The following is a 24,657-nucleotide window of genomic DNA, read 5'->3' on the forward strand; positions in this document are numbered from 1 at the left end:
TCTGCAGCAAGTTTGAGCATAAGCCTAATGCTCTCATATCTCACGGTGGGTGAGTAGGTCTCGTGATACTCTTCTCCTTGTACCTGTGAAAAACCTCTGGCTACCAATCTGGCTTTGTGTCTGACTATCTTGCCATTTTGATCTGTCTTCGCTTTGAAGAGCCATTTGCTGCTAACCAGCCTCATTCCTGGAACTACTGGAACTAGTTCCCATATTTTGTTCCTCTCTAAGGAATCAAGGAATTAAGCTAAGGAATCAAGCTTCATGGCAGTTAACCATGGCTCAGACTCCTTCGAATCCAAAGCCTGGATTTCTTGGAAACTTGAAGGTTCAAATACCTTCTTGGAGCTATTAACAGCAGTTACAGCTTTTGCTGCTTTAGCAAATTCATCAGCAAATCTCTTTGGAAGTCTACCTTTCGTGGCTCTTTCAGACCTGCGAATTAAGTCTTCAACACTCTCCTCTTCTTTCTTTGGAGAAAAGTGGCCTATAGTGAACAATGGTTCCTCCAATTCTCGATCAGAGCCTTCAGAGGGTCGCATTGAGGCTTTCGCACTCTTGAAATCCTCTGAATCATCCGATTCAGATTCAGATTCAGAATCAGAACCTTCATCAGTGGGTGTGGGGTTTTGCTGTTGCTTTTCCTCAGTCTCTTCACTGTCATCAGGATAACACTGGAAAATCCCCATATTCTCCCCCCACTTGGCATTGTACTCAACACTTCTAGTGAGCCTAATTGTCTTAGAGTCAGTCATCATTACTCTGTAAGAACCTTTCTGATACCCTAGAAAGATACCATGTAAACCACGCTTGCTTAACTTGGAGCTTTGTGGTGTGTGAACCCACATATCACAACCAAAAATTCTCATGTGCTTGATGTATGGTTTCTTGCCAAACATCTTTTCATAGGGGGTACAACCAATCGATGATGATAATCTGCGATTATAAGTGTAAACAAAACAGCTGAGCGATTCTGCCCAATAACTCTCTGGAAGTTTGGCATCATGCAGCAAGGTTTTCAAGCCTTGAAGCAATGTTTGGCTTGCCCTCTCACAAAGTCCATTCATCCAAGGAGACCGTGGACTTGACAAATCATGTTGAATTCCTTTCTCAGTCAGAAAAGCTTCAAACTGCTGAGAAGTGAATTCTCCCCCTCGACCTGTAAATAGACACTTCACCTGCTTACCATGCACATTTTCCATCCAAGCACAGAATTCCTTGAACCTAGGAAATGCTTCTGATTTCTGCTTGAGATTGAACACATAAATATACCTGGAAAATGAATCAATGAGGACCATGAAATACCTGGCTCCACCCAAAGAGGGTGATAGTGGACCAACGAGATCAGCATGCACTACCTGGTATGGTTTTGTAGCTTGTCTACTAGACACTTTACCTTTTGCAGCCATTTTGACCTTGTTCGCTGCGCATGCCTTACACTTCATGTGGTACCTGCAGGGTTTAATAGTCATACCTTCAACTAAGGCAGGCATTTTGGAAACTGCCTCGAAGTTCAAATGACCAAATTTCCGGTGATAATCATGAATACATCCTGCATGCAAAACCTTGTTAGAACCTGCAATACAACAAGTTTCATCCTGCACAACATCAACAGAATCATCATAATGGAATACAAATAAATGATCAATATAATCAGCATGCAATACAAAGTCATCTTTCTTGGTGATAGTGCACTTCCTCTTCTTAAAGGAAACGTCTATGTCCTGTTCAGTCAGCTGCGAGACACTCAGTAGGTTGTGTGCAGCATCTGGAACAATTGATGCATCCAAGCTGTGAAGAACAACCGTTCCATAGCCTTGACTGGAGATCATGTGGTTATCCGCTTGGTGAATCGCACCTTCCTGCGGAGTAAAGGACACAAAGAGATGTTTGTCTCGACAAATGTGTCTGGTCGCTCCCAAGTCAACAACGAAGAAAGATCTAGACGTCTTCTGGACCTTTGGAGTGAAGCGTGAGACCATTGCCTTGTTTTGCGTTGCCCTGGACTTTGGACCTTTGTCTTTGCCTTTTCCACGCGTTGAGCTTTTGCTGCGCTGCTCTGTTGTCTTGGCCTTGGGATGTTTACTGTCAGGGAACTGCCATCAGAGCCAAGAGTGGAGGTAAGGCTCCGCAATGACGCAGGAGAGGGAACCAGCAGGGGGAGAGAGAGCACTTCCTCTGGGGAAGGAAATCAGCGTGACGCCAGGAAGAAAGGGGAGTCTGAGAGGGCTTCGGAGGGAGGGCTCCGAGACTCTTCCACCGAGACCAGGGACGCCCACTCTGCACAGAAAGCTTCCGCGCGGGGAGGCTAGGCGGAGACTTGGTGTCAAAGAACTTTTATGTTGGAAGAAGTTCAGGAAACACCCACTGACGGATTCTGCCAGTGACTAGGACAGCCACGGAGTAAGGGCTGTCCAGCCAGGGAAAGGTTGAGCCGGACAACACAGTCTGAAGCAGTTTGCGGCTTACACACAAGCAACCCCAATTCCCATTACAGCAATCCGTCAGTCCTTGACGTTGCTTGTGCACAAAGCAGGACATGCAGCACCATGAGTCGGACCGGAGGAGCAGGCGCCGGAGAGGGAGCACAGGGAGGACCAACTCTGGAGGAGGGAAACAGAGATTTGGAACAGCAGCTGGCTCTACTAGCGGCGGGGCTAGATGAAAGGCGGACTCAGGATGCTCAGAGGAAACCCACCCCCATCGCCAGGAAGGTACCGGGACTGGTGCATAAGTTTGGGGGCAATCCCAGAGATTATAATGCATTCAGGACAGAGGTGCAGTACGCGCTGGACCTGCAGTATGATGATTTTGTGGACGATGGGGCAAGGGTAGCCTATGCGATAGGGCATCTTCAAGACGCTGCCAGAGAATGGGTCCGACGCTTAATGGCATCGGAGAATGCTGCCTTAAAGGACTTTAGGAAAAATTTTGGCGCCATGGACCTCATGTTTTCCAGTCAAGTGGAGCAGAGCGTGACGCGCAGGGAACTGATGGCGTGCAAACAAGGGAGCCAATCAGTTAGAGAGTACTGGTCGCGGTTTGCGATGCTTATCCAAAAAATTGGGTGGGAACTGGGTTCGGAACCAGTGCAGATGCTATTTGAGGAAGGCTTAGCCCCTTCGGTAAAGGACAAACTTTCCCGCTCACCCCGCCCGCAATCGATGGATCAGCTGACTAAAATGGTCTTGCTGTTGGAGTACGCCAAGAGGCGCGCAATTTAGAGAAGCGGGAAGGGAGAGCAGAGCGTTGGCATGACAACCGCATTCCTGAAATGCCGGAGCAACCTTCCCAGCCAGCGGAGCCAATGGAGAGTGGAGGGGCACGCGCGTGCGGGGTTTCAAACTACAGCGAGGGGTGCAAAAGGGAGGGGAAAACGACCAAGAAGTGTTTTCTCTGCCAACAGCCAGGACATTTTGCCAGGGTCTGCCCTCAGAGAAAGGCATGGCAAGGAATGGTGGGGGTGGCTGGTAGTGAGGAGGAGGGGAATAATAAAGAACAGGGAAACGCCAACGCTTGGCTGCCGATGAGCGGGCACAGCAGCCAGGCCAGCAACCAGTAAACGTGCCCAAGCCAGACCCTCCCCGAGCAGCCATAGCCATAGAGGTGGTACTAGAACTCCCTAACGGACACCCAATCAAGGTGAAGGCACTGCTGGATTCGGGCAGTTCTTGCAACTTTTTTAGCAGGGATTTTGCACTAGAGCACCAGCTCCACGTTGTGCCTCTAGAGCACCCCTTACAAGTAGCGACCATTGATGGCAGAGAACTCCTGGGAGGGGAGGTGACCCACCAGACGCCTCCCATGAAAATGAGGGTCTCCAGACACACTGAGACCATTGCCTTTCACGTTGCCACACTGGCCGGACCGCCAATCATACTGGGGATGAGCTGGCTGGCACTGCATGATCCAGTAGGGGCATGGCACCAGCGGAGAGTCACTTTTGGGTCAGCTCACTGCTTGGAACACTGCCACGGGGGGGGGGGGAACCCCGAGGATGGCCATAGCCAGGGTGGCAGGGATGGTGGTAGGGGAAAAGGGGAAGGTACCACCGCAATACGCTGACCTGGAAGACGTCTTCAGTGAGAAGGAGGCTGATAGACTACCCCCTCATAGGACCTTTGACTGTCAAATCAACCTACTCCCAGGGGCTCAGCTGCCAGTGGGTAAGCTGTATGCCATGTCAGAGAGGGAGATGCAGGAGTTGCGGGAGTTTATTGACAAGAACCTGAAGAGAGGTTTCATAAGAGAATCGAGGGTGGTGGGGGGCAGTCCGGTGTTCTTTGTGGACAAAAAGGACTCCAAACAGCCTAGATTAGTAGTGGACTTCAGGGGGTTAAATTTGTTATTGGAACCAGTGACCTTCCCAATGCCCAGGATTGACGACATTTTAACCAGGGTAAGGAAGGGGAAAATTTTTACCAAGCTGGACCTGCGGGGGGCGTACAATTTGATTAGGATGAGGGAGGGGGATGAATGGAAAACCACCATGTTCACCCCTCTGGGGGCCTTTGAGTACTTGGTTATGCCTTTCGGATTACAATCGGGCTCCGCCTGTTTTCAATCCTTCATGCACCACGTGTTGGGGTCCCTACTGTACAAGAATTGCGTGGCCTTTCTAGATGACGTGCTAATCTACTCGGAGAACGAGGAGCAGCATGTTAAGGACGTCAGGGAAGTGCTAAAGAGGCTGCAGGAGACCAGTTGTGGGTCAAACTGGAGAAGTGCCAATTCCATGCCCGAGAGGTCGAGTTCCTGGGATACAGGTTGTCGGACAAGGGCTTAGCCATGGACCCAAGCAAAGTGCAGGCGGTGCTGGAATGGAAGACCCCCAAGACCCGGAAGGATGTGCAGAGGTTCCTGGGGTTTGGGAACTTCTATAGGAAGTTCATCAAGAACTTCGCCCACTTAACTGCACCCATCACAGATTGTCTCAGTAGCAAGAGGAAGTTTGTATGGACAGAAGAGGCACAGCAATCCTTTGAAAGGCTAAAGAGGGTGTTCGCTTCGGAAGAGCAGCTCTTGCACGTGGATCTGCAGAAGCCAATGAGGCTGGAGACAGACGCGTCAGACAGAGCGGTGGGGGCCGTACTGCTCCAGCCGGGAGACCAGTCCGACTGGAGGCCGTGCACTTTTTTTTCGAGGAAGCTGAGCAAGTCAGAACAGAACTACACGGTGTATGACTGGGAACTGCTTGCAATTTATGAAGCATTCCGACGCTGGAGACATTTGTTGATAGGGGCGCAGCGCAAGATCCAGGTGTGCACGGACCATAAGAACCTGGAATACTGGAGGACGGCACGGGTCCTCAACCAGAGACAGGTGCGATGGGCTCAGGAGTTCTCCAAGTTCTTTTTTGAGATTCGGTACGTACCCAGAGAGGAAAACGTCAGAGCAGACACCCTCTCCCGTAAGCCGGAGTACTTGGAAGGAGAGGGAGCGCCGGAAGTATGACATGTGATACCCGAGGACCGATGGGTGTGTGGGGGAGTGTTGGTAGGGAGACGAGAACTAGCAGGGTTGACGAGGGACGACGAGTACGCCCAAACCAAAATCAGGGAGCTCAGGGACGCAGGAGAAAACCAGGGGGGTTTTGAGGAGAAAGAAGGGGCACTGTATTGCAGGGGAGCATTGTATGTACCAGAGGGGGACTTGAGGAGAAGAGTACTCAAACAACTACATGACAGCCCGACGGCGGGGCATTTTGGTCAACACAAAACCATGTTACTTGTCACCAGGCAGTTCTGGTGGCCAAGAGTGAGGGAAGATGTACGGGAATACGTACGGGGGTGCGACCGCTGCCAGCGAGCTAAAGGGGAGAAGGCAGCACCCGCGGGGTTACTGGAACCCTTGCCCACTCCGGGAAGACCATGGGAGGTGGTATCCATAGATTTTATGACCGATTTGCCCAAGTCCAGGGGGAAAACAGCCGTCATGGTGGTAGTCGACTTGTTAACCAAAATGTGCCATTTCATTGCTTGCTTGCATGCAGTAACGGCAGAGGAAACAGCCAGGCTGTTTGTAGATCACATTTTTCGGTTGCATGGCGCCCCCTTGAGGGTTTTGTCCGACAGGGGAAGGCAATTTACTTCCAGGTTTTGGAGGAAGCTCATGAGCTTGCTGCAAGTCGAGGTGAGTTTCTTGACGGCCAGACACCCGGAGACCAACGGGCAAGCAGAAAGAGCGAATAGCATACTCCAACAGTACCTACGCTGCTATGCCGGCGAGAGGGAGAACGATTGGGTGGAAAAACTAGCGCTGGCCGAATTTGCTTACAATAACGCTGAAAATGTGTCCACGGGAATGAGTCCGTTCATGGCCAATTACGGGTGTCACCCCAGGGCCTTCCCAGGGGAGGGGGAGGAGAGGTGGAGTGTGCCGGCGGCAGAGCAGTTTGTGGAAGAAATGGAGGCCTTGCACCAACAACTTAAGATGAACCTGGAAAGGGCCAAGGAAGCGTACAAGAGGCAGGCAGACAAGCACCGTAGAGAAGGGGAAACCATAAGGGTTGGGGACCGGGTGTGGTTGTCAACCCAAGGGCTACCGTTCAAGGGAGGTTGTAAGAAATTACGGCCAAGGAGACTGGGACCTTTCGTGGTAACACAGCAGGTGAACCCTGTGGCCTTTAGGCTCAACTTGCCGACTAACATGAAACTGCACCCGGTGTTCCACAGGTCCTTACTATCGCCATACCGGGAGGGAAGGGAATTTCCGGGGCGAGAGAGAGAGATCCCCACTCACCCACAGGTGGAGGAAAGGGAACTCAGCAGTCAAGCCGCAGAAATTCTCGATTCAAGGTGGAGGGGGAGACAGGTGGAATATTTGGTGGCTTGGGAGGGGGAGCCCGAGTCGGAAAACACTTGGGTTCCTACAGAAACCATCAGGGATGAGTATCTGCGGGAGGAGCTTCACCGCAGGTTCCCAAGGAAGCCGAAACCACTAGAGAGGTTTTGGGAGGAGCAGTTTGGCACCACGGATGATGAAGAAGAGTTTAGGGGATATCCGGCCTCCGAAGAGGAGGGAGGTGAGGTATCAGAGGGAGAGGAATCGGGCTGGGAAGATTGGCCAGCGGAAAGAGACAGCAGCAGGTGGAGAGCTATCTTTGAATCATCTGAGGAAGGGGATAGCTCTTTCCAGGGATTCCCCGCATCACCGTCAAAGGAACGGGCCGGGGGTGAGGAGGGCCCTGGGGGGGAGGTGGATGTCAGGGAACTGCCATCAGAGCCAAGAGTGGAGGTAAGGCTCCGCGATGACGCAGGAGAGGGAACCAGCAGGGGGAGAGAGAGCACTTCCTCTGGGGAAGGAAATCAGCGTGACGCCAGGAAGAAAGGGGAGTCTGAGAGGGCTTCGGAGGGAGGGCTCCAAGACTCTTCCACCGAGACCAGCGGGGAGAGCACCGGACCTCCGCTAGGGATGCCCACTCTGCGCAGAAAGCTTCCGCGCAGGGAGGCTAGGCGGAGACTTGGTGTCAAAGAACTTTTATGTTGGAAGAAGTTCAGGAAACGCCCACTGATGGATTCTGCCAGTGACTAGGACAGCCACGGAGTAAGGGCTGTCCAGCCAGGGAAAGGTTGAGCCAAACAACGCAGTCTGGAGCAGTTGCGGCTTACACACAAGCAACCCCAATTCCCATTACATTTACATTCCCTCTTCACGTGGCCTAGACGTCCACACGAGTAGCATTTCACTGCCTTCAAAGCTTTGGCGCCATCTAATGGTTCCACTGCATTCTGGGATGACGTCTGTGAGGACTCCCCCTTAGTGATGCAGCTAGCACTACGGCGATCCGCTTCATTCAACACCACAGCAGTAACATGCGCTACCGTTAGCTGAGCATTAGGCAAAACAGCAAGCTGGCTGGCAATCGCTTCCCAACTTGAACCCAAAGAATGTAGAATCATGAAGGAATACAAAGCCTCTGGAAAGGTGATTCCTCGCTGTTGCAGCTCATGCCTGAGATTCTGCATTTCCATGAGGTGAGCACGTACATCTGCTCCTTCAACAAGTGCCATATCATGCAACTTGGCATAAAAGAACAAAGAAGCTCCCGCCTCTGTTCTTAAATGTGACTCTTGCAAACTGTCCCATATTTCTTTGGCTGAGGCCTTGTCACGCAAAAGACATAGCTCTTCAGGGGACACAATAAGCGTCAGAGTTCCCCTCGCTTTCGAATCCTTGGCTTTCCATTAATAATAATAATAATAATAATAATAATAATAATAATAATAATAATATCTTTATTGTCATTGCCCCCTCTCGGGGACAACGAAATTACTTGGCTGCTCCATCCACCCAGGTAGGGCACTCCACTCAAAATCAGAACAACTATAAAAACACTAATTAAAACAATACAGTATAATACAGCAAGGAAGATTAGATGACTTTCAAAGTCCAGGTTTCCCATTCAGGGCCGAGATCGCTCTGGAGAAGAAGCTGTTCTTGAGATGGCTCTTTCTTGTCTTCATCGTCCTGTATCTCTGTCCCGACGGCAGGAGCTCGAAGAGACAGTGACCAGGATGTGATGGATCTTTTACTATGTCCAGTGCATTCCTGGACATATGGCACCTTGTGGCATAAATCTGCTCTAAGGTGGAAAGTGGGCAGCCAACAATGCTCTCTGCTGCCTTAACAACTCTGCACAACCCCATCCTGTCCTGGGTAGTACAGCTTCCGTACCACACACATAAGCCATAAGTGAGCACGCTCTCAATGGCACAGTGATAGAAGGCAAGCAGCAGTTTCTGCGGAAGATGGTTTTTCCTTAGGATTCTCAAAAAGTACAGTCTCTGCTGCGCCTTCTTCACAAGCCCCCTTGTGTTGACACTCCAGGACAGATCCTCTTGTAATTCAATACCCAAAAATCTGAACGTTGTTACCCTCTCCACACAGACCCCATCAATCAAAAGTGGCTGGACATTGCTCTTCTGTCTCCTGAAGTCCACCACAAGCTCCTTTGTCTTCCTTGTATTTATGAGCAAGTTGTTAGCTCTGCACCACTCTGTCAGCCGCTCCACCTCATCTCTATAGTCCGTTTCACCCTCCCTTTCAGAGATGAGCCCAATCACGGTTGTGTCATCTGCAAATTTGACAACCCTATTACTAGGGTGAGCAGCGACACAATCGTACGTGTAGAGAATATAAAGGAGCGGACTAAGTACGCATCCCTGTGGTGTTCCTGTGTTAGTCTTAAGCGTATTAGAGGTATAAGGGCCCAACCGAACCCTCTGGGGGCGGTCTGACAGAAAGTCCAATATCCACCCACAAAGTGATAACAGAAGCCCCAGATCTTCCAGTTTAGACATCAGACGTTGTGGTAGAATGGTATTAAATGCCGAGCTGAAATCTAAAAAAACCAGTCTGGCATAATCCCCCCACTGCTCCAAATGTGCAAGAACGGCATGGAGGGCAATCGCCACAGCGTCCTCTGTCGATCTTTTTGTTTTATAAGCAAATTGGAATGTGTCCAGTCCCTCTGGTAGGCAGGCAATGACATAATTTCGTACCAGCTTTTCAAAGCACTTCATGATTATAGGTGTGAGTGCTACTGGACGAAAGTCATTCAGATCTTCCGGGTTAGATTTTTTTGCTATTGGAACGATAGTAGAGGACTTTAGGCAGGATGGAACAATAGCCTGGGCTAGGGATCGATTTAAAATCCCAGTGAAAACTCCTGCTAGTTGATCTGCACAGTCTCTCAGTACACTTCCAGCTACCCCATCTGGCCCTGTGGCCTTCCTTGGGTTGATTCCCTTCAGCACCTTCCTCATCTCTTCTTTTTCCACAGAGACTACCACATTCCTTTGTACTGATGATGATGATGGTGGTGATGGTGGCAAGGCCTTCACAGGGAGTGGTGGTGGTGGTAAAGCCTCAGCAGGTGTTGCTGCAGATGTTACTTCAAAACGGGCAAAAAAGGCATTCAGATCCTCTGCGAGGGATGCCCCTCCCTCGTCTGCCAGGGAATCCTTGGATTTATACCCTGTTAATTCTTGTACACCTTGCCACACCTGCCTGGTGTTGTTGCTTTGTAGATGGTTCTCCAGCCGCTGTCTATACGCCTCCTTTGCTACACGGATACCTCTCTTTAGATCCGCTCTAGCTAAGCTGTACAACGACTTATCTCCACTTCTGAAAGCAGTATTTCTTGCCTTTAGCAACCCCTGGACCTCCCTTGTCATCCAGGGCTTCCTGTTTGGGTAGATCTTTATCCAGCGCCTCTGTGTTACATTGTCAGTGCAGAACCTGATATAGTCCAACACTTGCTCAGTATGAGTCTCTACATCCTGTTGGGCGAATACCTCCCAATCAGTGTCATGAAAACAGTCTTGTAGTTGTTGGGATGCTTCAGCTGGCCATATTGTAATATCCCTCTTTATAGCTGGAGTCCGTTTCCTCAATGGAATATATTCAGGAGTGAGGAGCAGGGACACATGATCAGATTGGCCTAGATGTGCCAGTGGTTCGGCCTTATAGGCCTGTTTGACATTTGTATACAGCCTGTCCAGAGTCCTTTCTCCCCTGGTTGCACACTTTATGTGTTGATAGAATTTAGGTAGGGCCACTTTCAAATCTGCCTGGTTAAAATCCCCGCATACAAGAAATGCAGCCTCGGGATACTTGCCTTGTTGTCTGCTAATGGCATCATAATTCATCAGTTATAGGAGCTGGGGGGTGTCTGTTATCACATTAAACAGACCCTCTTTTTGTAGCAGAGCCTCTGCATATTGCACCCAGTTTTGATAATTATTTTTCCCGAGCTTTGGAATTCCTAAAGCGTTTTCAAGAGCCTCTGATACTCTTGGACTGGCCATCTTGTGTCTTTAAAGCAAGCTCTGTCTGTTTACCAAGAGCTGCATTCCAAGAGCACACGTCTTAAGGCCTTCTCTTTCTGCCGTTACCGGTTAGTGCTTGGCAAAGAGTTCAAAGTCCACCCCTTATTGCCATTAATTAGGGACTGGCAGGCTTCCCGGGGCAAGAGCACATACCTCTCATCAATCTTCTTGACACACAGAGAAGATAACTGCATTCCGTTCCTCTGCCGTCCGTCATTCTGGATTCCGTCCTTCTGGAGTCCATAACCAAGAATATTAGATTTCAGCTCCGGTCCTCCGAGCTGATAAGGCTCATCTTCTTTGAGCCCACCCAGCAGAGCATTAAAACAACAAAGTCCACAACAGAAGGATGAGATGGGTATGATGCTACATTGCTATGCTTTATTACTAAGCTATGCAGAGAGCAAAGAAAAATACATCTTGTCTCTGTGAGAAGCAGAGAGCAACTAAAGAATGGGAAAACAAAGAACAAAGGAAACAGGAAACCAGTAATGTCACATCCCGTCTCCCTTTCCCGTGAGAATCCAACAGTATCTGGACTGTGGAATGTAAACAGTCCTGTGACTGCAAGCAGCTGCTCAGTGAGGAAACAGAAACTAACAAAGAGACTGAGAGAAACTCCTCCCAGCACACAGTGAGACTGGCTGAGAACAGAGTCTCACTTCCTTTCCCACACTGTGAGACAGCTCTTGCTGTTTCCTGCCAGCGGGGCAACTGGTGGGGGCTGAAATCCCAACAGGGGTGTGTGACAGGGACTTTTCTGTGGTGGCATTCCAACATTGGAACAACCTCCCCTTTACTGTTATTTTGTCCTCCCCATCTTTTATAATCAAAAACCTGTTGAAGATGTGCTGCAATTTTTTTGTTGTGTTAATGGTTTGGGTATTTTAAATTTATTTATGGTTCTTTGTATGGATTTTATTTATGCAATGCCTTCTGTTCTGTAAATTAATTATGTGGATGAAATAGTTACAGTACTTTTTCTCCCCCCCCCTTTTTTTTAAGCTGCACACTTTTTTAAAGCTGTACTGTTCTTCATTGCATTTCCAGACTTTTTGGTAATTTCATTGGACTATCTTAAACTGGCCCTATTGCCTTAAACTCAAAAAGCCTGAGATAGCAAACTGAAGACCAGCATGAAAGATCGAAAGATGATGGAGATGGAAGTTGTTGTGGTGAGGAGCAATGAAGCAAAACAGATCAGGCTAAAGGACTCTGGATGCTGCATGAAGTGTGTAAAAGCCAAAGCCAAAGCTCTTCTTCCTGGCCTCATCCACTGCTACATGCAGGAACAGCTGTGGCATGCAGAATGCCAGGGCAACGCAGCACATTTTGTTGCCTTTTCCCAATCCTCCAAATTCTGCCAGCCAGTTACTGGACAGTTGTGCAAACGCAGCATGTTACTTTAGGTGTTTTCCATTAATTACTTTGTGACACATACCTGAGAAAGAATGGACAGTCTCAACTAATTTAACTATAGAGTGCCATCAATATTCATCAGGTAGCACTTATTCTGCCTCTTATTTTGGGCTGAGAATACATGCTGGGGAGAGATGCACAGATCACACTGCTGTGCCCTGCCCTCCTTGTTTCTATTCTTCTAAACTGTTCATGGTTCTGTACCTGTTCTTCTCTTAAACAGCAGTTGCCCTTGTGGTGAGGCAGAGCTGCATGCCCAACACAAGCATGGTTGCAGCTTATCTGAACAGGGTGCGGCAAGGGGAAGGAAAGATCAATAATGCATGACATAGTGGAGCCCATTGCATTCCTGCTGGTGCATTCATGCAGCCTCAACATCAGCACCAACCTGTCCTATCCCATTCTCATCTGCAGTGATGCCATCAAGTAAAAAAGGTAAAAAGGTAAAGGACCCCTGGACGGTTAAGTCCAGTCAAAGGTGGCTATGGGTTTGCAACACTTATCTCTCTTTCAGGCCGAGGGAGCCAGCATTTGTCCACAGACAGCTTTCCAGGTCATGTGGCCAGCACGACTAAACCGCTTCTGGCACAACAGGACACCGTGACGGAAACCAAAGCGCACGGAAACACCATTTACCTTCCCGCCACAGCAGTACCTATTTATCTACTTGCACTGGCATGCTTTTGAACTGCTAGGTTGGCAGGAGCTGGGACAGAGCAACGGGAGCTTGTTGGAACCTGCGCTCGGCCAAGCTGAGAAAGCTCATCTTCCTCCGGCCAATTCCTTCAGAATCGCCTCCGACATGATTGACAACCTGAGCCTTTGATGAGGCTCCAGGCACATCCCATTCAGCAGAGAATCAAAGCAGCACGCGGAAGTGATGAGATTTATGGCTACATCGCTATGCTTTATTTCTTACTACGCAGACAGAAAAGAAATCCTCTCTCTGTGAGAGCAGAGAGCAACTGGAACAAAGGAACAAAGGAACAGGAAACCAGTAACGTCACATCTGTCTCCCGTGAGACTTCCAACAGTATGGAATGTGTGGAATGTAAACAGAGTCTTGTGACTCCAAAGCACTGCACAGTGGCAACACACAGAAACTAACAGAGCTCACTCCATTGCAGGGATTCAAACCTCCGACCTTCCAATCAGCAGCTGGCTCCGTGGCTCTGTCCCACCACAAGGGGGGCTACTGTGCTTAAGGTGGAAGAGTCATCAAGTATGGCGATGCTCCTTAATATTTTGCCAAATTTTGAGGAAAAAACATCTCCCATTTTATTACAAAGTTTAGCAAAGTTTGAAGAAAATAGAATATTCTCATAAGCAGTTCAAGTAAGATCCATTGCCAATACTATACTCATAAATAAATAGCCCCATTGATTTTGAGTGACCAGTTTTAGTCTGGCTGGCAGACAGCAGTCTTAAACACTCTTCAGAAACTGGGCCTTGCTCCCCAAACCCTCATAACTATGGGCCTGGGCCAAGCTAGATCCGTGGTTAGGCAAAGAATCATGGACATAGAGAGACAACAGGACTGTACAAGGATCCCGATTATAAAATCATAGAAAACGGGAGCCGCTCCAGCAGCATATCTCTATTTCCTCACATCCAGAAATGCAAGAAGAGCTTTCACTCTTGCTAGAAGCCCGGCCTTGCCCTCACTGGTTCTGGAAGGCTCCTATAGAAGGGTCCTATACGCACAGAGACTTTGCGCCTGCCCATTAGGGGAAATAGGAAGCCTCAAACACATATTTTTTAAAATGTCCTTTTTATGTCGAGATTCATAGAGACACCATTGATCCTTTGCTGAAGAGGCTCACCGATCTTTCAGACAAGTCTAAACTTAATTCTCTCCTCTTAGGCAAAGATCATAAGATGACCTGGCTAGTAGCCAGATTCTGCGCTGTTTTTATTGTGTTATGTCATGTGAGCTGGTCTTTGACCGTAATAAATTATCTACTCATAAATATATTGAAGAAACTCCAATTTCTGACTTCCGGTTCCGGTCGTGGACAGTGAGGAAGCGCGGAGAACCCGTTCTCGGTTTTCTGGGCGCTGTGGAGGCTTGGGGAAGACGCTAGGGCTCAGCGTACCCCAAAAACCTCAAGGGGGGAACCCTTGGGGGATAGGCTCCCAGCGGTGTGGATGCGGCCGTGCCGTTTCTCTGAGATGACAGGTCGAGAGGACGAAGGGCCGCTAGCGCGATTTGGGAAAGCACCGACTCCATAGCGCGATGCCTCGAGCTTCAGCTGGGAAATGCGACGAGCTTCCTTAAGACAAGAACGGGACCCCCAGTGTTTTTTAGCATTCTTTTAAAGCGCACTTTTAAAGCGTGAAGCTAGTTTTGGAGCTGGGAGGTGCCTGGATGTTTTTGGATTATGTTTTGGAGTTCACTCGGTGGTGGAGTTAAGATGGCGCAGACTGGAAGTCGTAGGAATGTGGAAGTCTCGGTTAGTCTGACTGAGTGAGTACGATCCGAGTTTGTAATGAGAACTTACGATATTATTACCGAAGGAGTTTAAGGACTTACAGAATTTCAATTAACAATAAGGATGCCAACTGAACTTTTTTAGTTTCACAGTTAATCTCACTCGCCTTGCTTACGCTGTTTACGCTGCCTTCCGTGCCTTATATTCAGCCCTTTTGATCCCATTACGCCCTCTGTTTGAAAAAATATAGGCCGTAAGCTGTGAGGAACTGTGAGGAACTGATGGAACAAGTTAGGAGTGAGGCTGCATAGGGGAGATAGAGAGGCTTGACGTGGAAAGATCTTAAAGACTATATTTTATTTTATTTTTCGGGCTTTACGCTAAGAGATCAACACAGCTGTCTGTATATTTGCCTCCCACCCTCAACTTTAGTTCTTCTTTTTTTTCTGTGCCGCTTTTTTTGTTTCCCTTTTTTCTTTCCTTGCCGCTTTTCCCCTCCTCTTTGGTGCGACCTTTTCCGGCGGTTGGAGTTGGACCCAGGGTGGACGGGGGCTGCGTAGCTCCCTAACCAGCACCACTTGGCCCCCAACCAGTACTACTTGGCTTAGAAAGACAAGCTCACGTTACTTTGACTTTGATTTTGATTTTGACTGCGACCTGCTGAAAGGAGACTACCAGCGGGACTAAATTGGACAACACGCCGTTAAGGCTCGGCTGCGGGCTATTAATTTCCATCATCTTCGCGGCTCAGGACTGGTTTGGACAATTGAAGTGGTGAGAGCGAAGTGAGAGAGAACACACGGGTCTCGGTGAAGTCTTCTCATACTTCTCCTTTTGTACTTCTCCTCGGAATTCTTACGGAACTACCACTCCTTGATGTATTGATGTATTGGGACTGGGCTGGCGAACTGTAGTGAAGGGACTGTTTAAATTTGAGTGGAAAATCGCTTTATTTTTGTTTACAACTGGGAATCTCAGGGGGGAAAGAGGAAAGGAGAGTGTAAGGTAGTGAGTCTGTTAAGGGAGAGATCTGGTAATGATGGGGAAGGACGGGAAAGAAGGGAAGAAAGTGGGTGGGACCCCAGGGGAAAGGAAGCCGTCCCGCCAGGAGGAAATCAAAGACTTAGACAATTTATGGGCAAAAATAAAGGAGGAATTTAAGCAAAATGAATTATACATGGAAAGTAAACTGGGAGAAGTACAGGAGATGATTGATAAAAAGATAGAAGGAGCAGTTGGAGAACTCTCAACTAAGATTCAAGACTTATCTGCAAAATCCAAAATAATGGAGGAATCTAATAAAAAACTGCAGAAGGAGATGAGAGAACAGAAAAAAGAGACAATGAAGTTGAAAGAAGAGTTAAGAGAGCTGAACAAATCACAAGATAGAATCTGGGACAATTTAGCTATGACAGATATGCGGCAAAAACAGCTTCACCTAAAATTTAGGGGGGTAGCTGAGGAAAGAAATGAGGACATAAGAGGGAAAATGACCAAGGAACTCTCTAAATGGTTGGGTTTAAAAGAAGAAGAGATGGCTCTTGCCATAGAGAATGTGTTTAGAATGACAAGACCCCAACATTTAAAAACTAATAATTTTTGGGGGGACTGTTTAGTGATCTTTAATTCATTGGAAATGAAAAATTTAATCTTAAGAACGAGCTACCGTAATAAGTTAAGAATTGACGGCAGACCTATTATTATCTATAAAGAAATACCAGTTAGACTGCTACGTAAAAGAGAAGGATATAGACAAGTGGTAGCCGTTTTGAAGAGAAATGGTATACAATTTAGATGGGAGTTCCCGGAAGGGATTACTTTTTTCTATAAAGACAAAAAATTTAGACTGGTGGATATTCAGGAGGTGGAGAAGTTTATGAGAAGGTATGAAAGAGAACTTGGAAAGGTAGAAAATAGACTAAGACTTAGAGAGGAGGAGGAGGAGGAGGAGGAGAGAAGGAGTGGACAGGACAGAGAGCAGGGGAAGGAAGAAAGGGGGGAGGAATCAGGAGATGAAGAAGATGAGGCCGTAGTGGGAGAAGGGACGGCAGAAGAGGAGGAGCTCTCAGGAAACAAAGGTGTTAGATTATAGTTTGAGACTTTGGTCAGAAACACCGTAATAGATAAAGGGAAACAATAGCGCACACATTAAGATTTTTGTCCTGGAATGTGAACGGGTTGAACGAGAAAGTTAAAAGGAATAAAATTGAGAAAATTTTGAAAAATAAGAACTATGATGTGATTTGCTTTCAGGAAACCCACATAGCTAAGAAACACAAGCATATTCTGGTGAATAAAAAACTGGGGGTAGAGTTTATTAATTCGGAGATAAATAAGAAAAAAGGAGTAGTGATTTATGTTAAAGAAAGGTGGGATCCTGTATTAATTTGTAAAGATGAAGAAGGTAGAATATTGGGAATCCAACTAAACTCCCGGGGGGGGGGATTAATGTCGTGACGGTGTATGCCCCGAATACAAATAGAGCAGAGTTTTTTGAGAAATTAGAACGCATTTTGTTAGAGCTTGAAGTTCATAAACTAATCCTGCTTGGAGATATGAACGGTGTTCCAGTACCGGATTTGGATAGAAGTGAAAAGAAGGGGAAACTAAATCGGGGAAAATTACCGAAATCTTTTAATGATCTTGAGGAGAACTTAGACTTAATTGATGTTTGGAGGCATAAAAATCCGACTATTAAACAGTTCACCCACTATTCTGAGCCCCACCAGAGCTGGAGCAGAATTGATCAGATCTGGGTGACAAGAGCATTATCGCTAAGAGTAACGAGATGTGAAATTCAACCCAGGACACTCTCTGATCACTGCCCCTTGGTTATGGAAATAAAAAACGAAGCAAAGGGACAGTATAGGTGGAGGATGAATGAATATTTATTTGAAATTGAAGAAGTGACGGAAAAGGCTAAAAGTACTCTGAAAAATTATTTTGATTTAAACCTGAACAAAGACACCCCTATAAATATAGTATGGGACGCCAGTAAGGCGGTTCTAAGGGGTTTTTTAATACAACAGAATAGTCATAGAAGGAAATTAAGGGAACAAAAGAAAGAGGAGATCCTTACCCAGTTGAGAAACTGTGAGAGGAAACTGACCATAAACCCGGCAGACGAAGAGATTAATCGAACTTCTAAAGTGTTGCAGTCACAATATTCAGCCTTATTAAACCAAGAGATAGAATGGAGAATTAAATTTATGAAGCAGAAATACTTTGAGTCGGCAAATAAAATGGGGAAGCTACTTGCGTGGCAGCTAAGAAAAAGGAAGAAACAAAATGTGATCAATAAATTAATAATGGAGGATAACATCATAGAAGACCCAGACGAAATAGAAAAAAGGTTTATCCAATCTTTTGAAAAGCTGTATGAAAAAGGAGAAGAAGATAGTATAGAAATAAGAAACTACTTGGAGCGATGTGGAGGGAAATACCTAACAGAAGAGGATAGTGTACAACTGAATAAGAAGATCACTGTAGATGAGATCAAGGAGGCTATTAGCAGGCCCCTGGGCCGGACGGTCTGTCCTCAAAATATTATAAAACGCTAGGGGAATACTTAGCGCCGGTGCTTATGGACGTTATTAATAACATTATCCAAGGAGGGAGGATCCCTGATTCTTGGAAAGAGGCATATATAACCTTTTTTTTAAAAAAAAATATTTTTATTAGTTTTACAGAATAAAAAAGAACAAAGAATAAAATACAAAAGTTTCATAAATCATATTTCTTTTACAGAATCTTTTGGACTTCCCCACATCTTCCCGAATCTGCATTATTTATGATACCAACTTCAGCATTTTGTTATCTTATTTCATCACTTATTGTATCTTTCATTTTGTCATATTACCCATTTCAATATATTTGTAACCCAATATTCATAATACAAAGTCTTCAGCTATTTATTATCTTATTTCATTACTTATTGTATCTTTCAGTTCATTATTGTATCTTTCAATTCATTACTTATTGTATCTTTCAATTTCATGTTACCAAAGTCAAAGTTATTGTAACCATGATCTTATATATTGTGATTAAAACATAATGCAATAAAGATTTTTCTTAATTTCACCTCTCTTTTCTTGTGCCTTAGTTTTCATTTCACCTAATTACCATTGCTGGGGCTAATATTTCCTAAAAAGTGCATTTTCTTAACATTCATACAGCTTATAATATTTTTGTAAATAGTCCTTAAATTTTTTCCAGTCCTCTTCCATTTTTTCTTCTCCCAAGTCTCGGATTCTGCCAGTCATTTCCGCCAGTTCCATATAGTCCATCAACTGCGTCTGCCATTCCTCCAGTGTGGGTAAATCTTGTGTCTTCCAACACTTTGCGATGAGAATTCTTGCTGCTGTTGTAGCATACATAAAAAAAGTTCTATCCTTCTTTAACACATTCTGGTCTACAATGCCCAGAAGGAAGGCCTCCGGTTTCTTAGGCAAGGTATATCTAAATACCTTTTTTAACTCATTATAGATCATTTCCCAAAAGGCCTTCACTTTCGGACATGTCCACCAGAGATGAAAGAACGTCCCTTCCGCCTCTTTACACTTCCAGCATTTATTATCAGACAGGTGATATATCTTAGCAAGCTTGACTGGGGTCATGTACCACCGGTATATCATTTTCATAATATTTTCTTTCAGGGCACTACATGCCGTGAATTTCAATCCGGTGGTCCATAGCCTTTCCCAGTCCTCAAACATAATGTTATGTCCAATATCCTGTGCCCACTTTATCATGGCGGATTTGACTGTCTCATCCTGTGTATTCCATTTAAGCAGCAAGTTATACATTCTTGAAAGTAATTTGTCTTTAGGTTCTAACAATTCTGTCTCTAATTTCGATTTTTCCACCTGAAACCCAACCTTTTTATCTGTTTTGAAAATTTCCCGAATTTGAGCATAATGCAACCAGTCTCGCACCTTGCTTTTTACATTTTCAAAACTCTGCAGCTTCCAATTGTCACCATCTTTTTCAATTAATTCCCAATATTTTGGCCAGTAGGCCTCCATGTTAAGTCTCTTACGTGCCTTGGCCTCTGCCGGTGAAAGCCACCTTGGTGTTTTGCTCTCCAATAAGTCTTTATATTTTGTCCAGACCATAAAAATTGCTCTTCTAACAATATGGTTTTTGAACATTTTATGAACTTTAACCTTGTCGTACCACAAATACGCATGCCACCCAAAAGCGTTATCAAACCCTTCCAGATCTAGGACATCAGTGTTCTCTAACAAAAACCAATCTTTCATCCAGCAGAAGGCTGTAGATTCGTAATATAACCTCAAGTCTGGCAGGGCAAATCCCCCCCTTTCTTTCGCATCTGTTAGTATTTTAAACTTAATTCGGGGCTTTTTGCCCTGCCAAACGAACTTAGAGATATCCTTCTGCCACTTTCCAAAACATACCACTTTGTCCACAATCTGCAGGGTCTGAAACAAGAATAACATTTTCGGCAAAACATTCATCTTTATAGCTGCTATTCGGCCTAACAAGGAAAGTTTTAGTCTTGTCCAAGTTTCCAAATCCCTTTTGATTTCTGACCAGCATTTCTCATAGTTGTCCTTAAACAAATTCAAGTTTTTAGAAGTCAGGTACACCCCTAGGTATTTTACCTTTTTAACCACATTTAATCCTGTCTCTTTCAAAAACTCATCTGCTTCTGTAGACGTTAGGTTCTTTGCTAAGACCTTAGTCTTTTGCTTGTTCAGCTTAAATCCCGCCACCCGACCATAATCAGAAATTAAATCCAAAACTCTTTTTGTGCTAGAAACTGGCTCCTGTAATGTTAATACCAAATCATCTGCAAATGCTTTCAGTTTGTATTGTTTCACTCCAACCTCAATGCCCCGAACTGACCGGTCTCTTCTAATCATATTCAAAAGCACCTCCAGGACCGAGATAAACAATAATGGGGATAGAGGGCACCCTTGTCGTGTCCCTTTTTCAATATTGAATTCCTCCGTCACCACATTGTTTACTATCAATTTAGCTTTTTGATCTGAATATATTGCTTCTATACCATTTTCAAACCCCAGTCCCACTCCCATCCCTTCCAAATTTTTCTTCATGAACATCCAAGAAATATTGTCAAAGGCTTTCTCCGCATCAATAAAAATTAGCACCGCTCTAGTATTAATATTTGTTTGTAAGAGTTCCAAAATGTCAATAATGTTTCTCGTATTGTCAAACAAATGCCTACCCGGGAGAAAGCCTGCTTGATCTTTGTGAATCACTTCGTTCAGTACTTTTTTAAATCTATTTGCCAAAATATCTGCAAAAATTTTGTAATCCACATTTAGGAGTGAGATGGGACGGTAGTTCTTAAGTTGAGTCTTTTCAGTTTCTGTTTTAGGAATCAATGTGATGAAAGCTTCTTTCCACGTTTCTGGTGCCTTCTTACCCTCCATGATCTGGTTACATACCTCCATCAAGGGTTGTATCAAATAGTCCTTCAAAACCTTATAATATTTGGAGGTAAGTCCATCAGGGCCTGGAGATTTGCCTAATTGGAGGTTCTGTATGGCACTCTCGATTTCCTGCTGTGAAACTTTAACATTCAGGGTTGTTCTCATTTCCTGGGAAATTTTTTGTAATCCGTTAGTTTTGATAAATTGATCTATCTCAGATTCTTTCTGCGGCCCTTGTGCATAAAGATCTTTGAAATATCTCTGGAAACATTTCCTAATTTCTTCAGGCTTCTGAACCATTCTTCCTTCAATCTCTAGATTTGTAACTGTATTTAGTTTTTGTCTTTTTTTCAACTGCCATGCTAGCAGTTTCCCACACTTGTTTGCTGACTCGAAAGATCTTTGTCTCATTTGTTTAATTTTCCACTCCACTTCTTGGTTTATCAGTTTCATGTATTGGGCCTGGAAAAATTTCACTTCTCTCAGCACTTCCTTAAACTTGGGCCTGGATCTTAATTTCCTTTCACCCTCACTTATTCTCTCCAGTATCTTCTGCTTCTTTTCATTCCAGAGTCTTTTCTTTACAGCGTTTTGTTGTATTAGAAACCCTCTCATCACCGCTTTACTTGCGTCCCAGATTGTTCTTTTTTCCACCGTAGTGTTTAAGTTTATCTCAAAGTAATCTTTTAAAGTTTTTTGGGCCTTCTTCACAATCTCCTGATCTCTGAATAAAGTGTCATTCATTTTCCATCGGAAGGATCCGGTTATGTTTAGTCTCAATTCCATTTTCAAAGCATTATGGTCGGAGCAAGTTTTTGGGCAGATTTCCACTTTTCTAGTTTTAGGTGCCAGTCCTTTAGTTATCCATATTTGGTCGATTCGTGTCCATGACTGATGAGCTTCAGAAAAGAAAGTTCCTTCTTTTCCTAGGGGGTTCTTGACTCTCCATATATCAATCAAATCCATATTGTCTGTCATTTCAAAAAAAGTTTTAGGTAGTCTGCCTTCTTTTATTATATTTGCACTCTGCGACTTATCCATATTTACAGAGACAACCCCATTCATATCTCCCAACATAATGATGTTGTTATAGTCTAGATAGTCCAGTAAAGTCTCATGCAGCTTCTTAAAAAATTCCGATTTTCCATCATTTGGTGCATAGATTCCTAATATCAAAAATTTTTCTCCATGTGTATAAATTTCAATAGCCAAAATTCTGCCTTGTTCATCTTTAAATAGAAATTTCGGTGACAGGCTCTCCTTTGCATAGATCACTACTCCTCTTTTCTTAACTCTGTCCGAAGAAATAAATTCTTGACCTAACCTTTTATTAATTAGCACTTTCCGATGAAGCCTTGTCACATGTGTTTCTTGCAGGCAAATAATGTCCAATTGTTCTTTCTTCAATATATGAAATACTTTCCTTCTTTTTTCTGGAGAATTTCCGCCATTTATATTCCAACTAAGAAGTTGCAGAGACATCCTGAATCAATTTATAGGCCTTACAATGGGGTGTCTAGGTCCCCCGTTCCCGGCGGTGGCAGTGATGGTCCAGCTCCAGGCTGTTTGGTTTCTGGTGGTGGGGGTGGCCAAGACGCAACTGCTCCTTTCTGGAGGTCTTCCCCGTTGTCGTGAAGAAACTTCTGCTGGTCCTCTGGTGTTCTGATTCTTATTTTCCTTCCTTTATAGCTGAATGATAATCCTTGCGGGAACTCCCACCTATAAGGGATTGTGTTGTTTCTCAACAGCTTTGCCAGTTCTAAGTATGAGGCTCTAAGATCCAATAACAATTTGGGTATGTCTCTGTAAATTTCAGCCTTTTTACCTTCTATCTCTAGAGATTTTTTGAAATGTAGGCCTAGTATCTTGTCTCTTTCTTCTCTTGATCTCAAAATAACCAAACAGTCTCTGGACTTGTCTTTCTTCACCGATCTGCCCAGTCTAAATGCAGTCACAATTTTAAAGTCTTTATCCTCTTCTATTCCCCAAAATTTGGAGAATAAAAGTGTCAAAAATCCCTCCAAATTACCTTCCTCCAATTCTGGGACAGCTCTCAACCTAAGGTTATTCTCCTTGTTTCTCAATTCCACCATCGACAGGTAGGCCTGTTGTTCCCCTACCTGTCTTTGCAGAGGCTTGATTTCACCTTTAATCTCATCAACTTTTTTGCTTGCTTGCTCCGCTTTTTGATAGGCTTCCACAGCTAATTTATGGTTTTCAGCTGTAGCTCCTTGTAGATTCTCAATTGCCTGTGTATTCTGAGAGACCTTTTCAGATAATGCACCAATAGTAGTTGTTGCTTGGTCTATTTTTAGTGATTGAAAATAGAGGCATATATAACCTTAATACCAAAAACGGAAACTGGAAAAACAGATATAAAAAATTCTAGGCCAATTTCACTGCTTAATAGCGACTATAAAATCTTTGCAGATATCATGGCAAATAGACTTAAGAAGTATTTAAAGAAATATATCCATAAAGACCAAGCGGGATTCCTCCCTAACAGGCAACAGAAAGATAACGTCCGTCATATATTAAATATTATTGAATATCTGGACATGAGGACAGACATCCCGGCAGCTCTGATTTTCATTGATGCAGAGAAGGCCTTCGATAACGTCTCCTGGGAATTTTTATTACAATGTTTGGAAAGAGCAGGAATAGAAGGTCCATATATGGAAGGCATCAAGGCAATATACTCAGGGCAACAGGCTAGATTGATTATTAATAATAATTTATCCAAGTCCTTCAAGATCATGAAAGGTACAAGACAGGGTTGCCCTTTGTCACCCCTGTTATTTATTATGGTTTTGTTAGTAATCGCAAATAAAATAAGGGAGATACCTAATGTAAGAGGGATAAATATCGGGGAGAAGGAATACAAACTAAAGGCTTACGCCGATGACCTGGTCTTGTCCTTAGAGAATCCCGTGGATAGTGCCAGTAGGGTAGTAGAACTTTTAGAAGACTTTGGTAAATTGTCAGGATTTAAATTAAATAGGAAGAAAACAAAAATTTTAACAAAGAATTTGGAGGACCAAGATAGAAAACGGTTGGAGCAAAAGATTGGCATTAAAGCTGTGAATAAAGTTAAATATCTGGGAATTTGGCTATCCCCGAAAAACATAAATTTAGTGGAAGATAATTATAATAAGGTATGGCAAGAAATTAAGAAAGACCTGGACACCTGGCATAGGCTGAAACTATCATGGACAGGGAGGATGGCAGCGATTAAGATGTGTATTCTCCTGAGACTGCTATTTCTATTCCAGAATATTCCAGTAATCAAAGGTACTACATGTTTTAAGAACTGGCAAAAATTTTTGGCCAAGTTTATTTGGCAGGGGAAGAGAGCTAGAGTTAAGTTTAAACATCTTACAGACTCAAGAGAGAGAGGTGGCTTCGCAGTTCCAAATATAAGGCTTTATTACGAGGCAGCTTGCCTATGCTGGATAAAGGACTGGGCCATTCTAAGAAACACGGATTTATTAGACCTAGAGGGCTTTAACATTAGGTTTGGTTGGCACGCCTACTTGTGGCAGGATAAAGGTAGGG

At 44.8% G+C, this 24,657-nt stretch overlaps 2 long non-coding RNA genes across 2 annotated transcripts in view; both read right to left on the reverse strand.

Moving 5' to 3' along the window:
• The window catches only part of LOC309333275, a 393,037-nt gene that overhangs the window by 349,694 nt on the left and 18,686 nt on the right, over window positions 1-24,657 (reverse strand). The window lies entirely within an intron of this gene.
• Window positions 8,218-8,438, reverse strand: LOC309333288. Its single transcript, XR_014152450.1, has 2 exons — window positions 8,324-8,438; window positions 8,218-8,282 (listed from the first exon to the last, which is right to left on the reverse strand). It is a non-coding gene; the product is annotated as an uncharacterized lncRNA (long non-coding RNA).

The sequence above is a fragment of the Podarcis erhardii genome, assembly GCF_964252035.2.
Source record: "Podarcis erhardii genome assembly, chromosome: W".
NCBI classification, from domain to species: domain Eukaryota; kingdom Metazoa; phylum Chordata; class Lepidosauria; order Squamata; family Lacertidae; genus Podarcis; species Podarcis erhardii.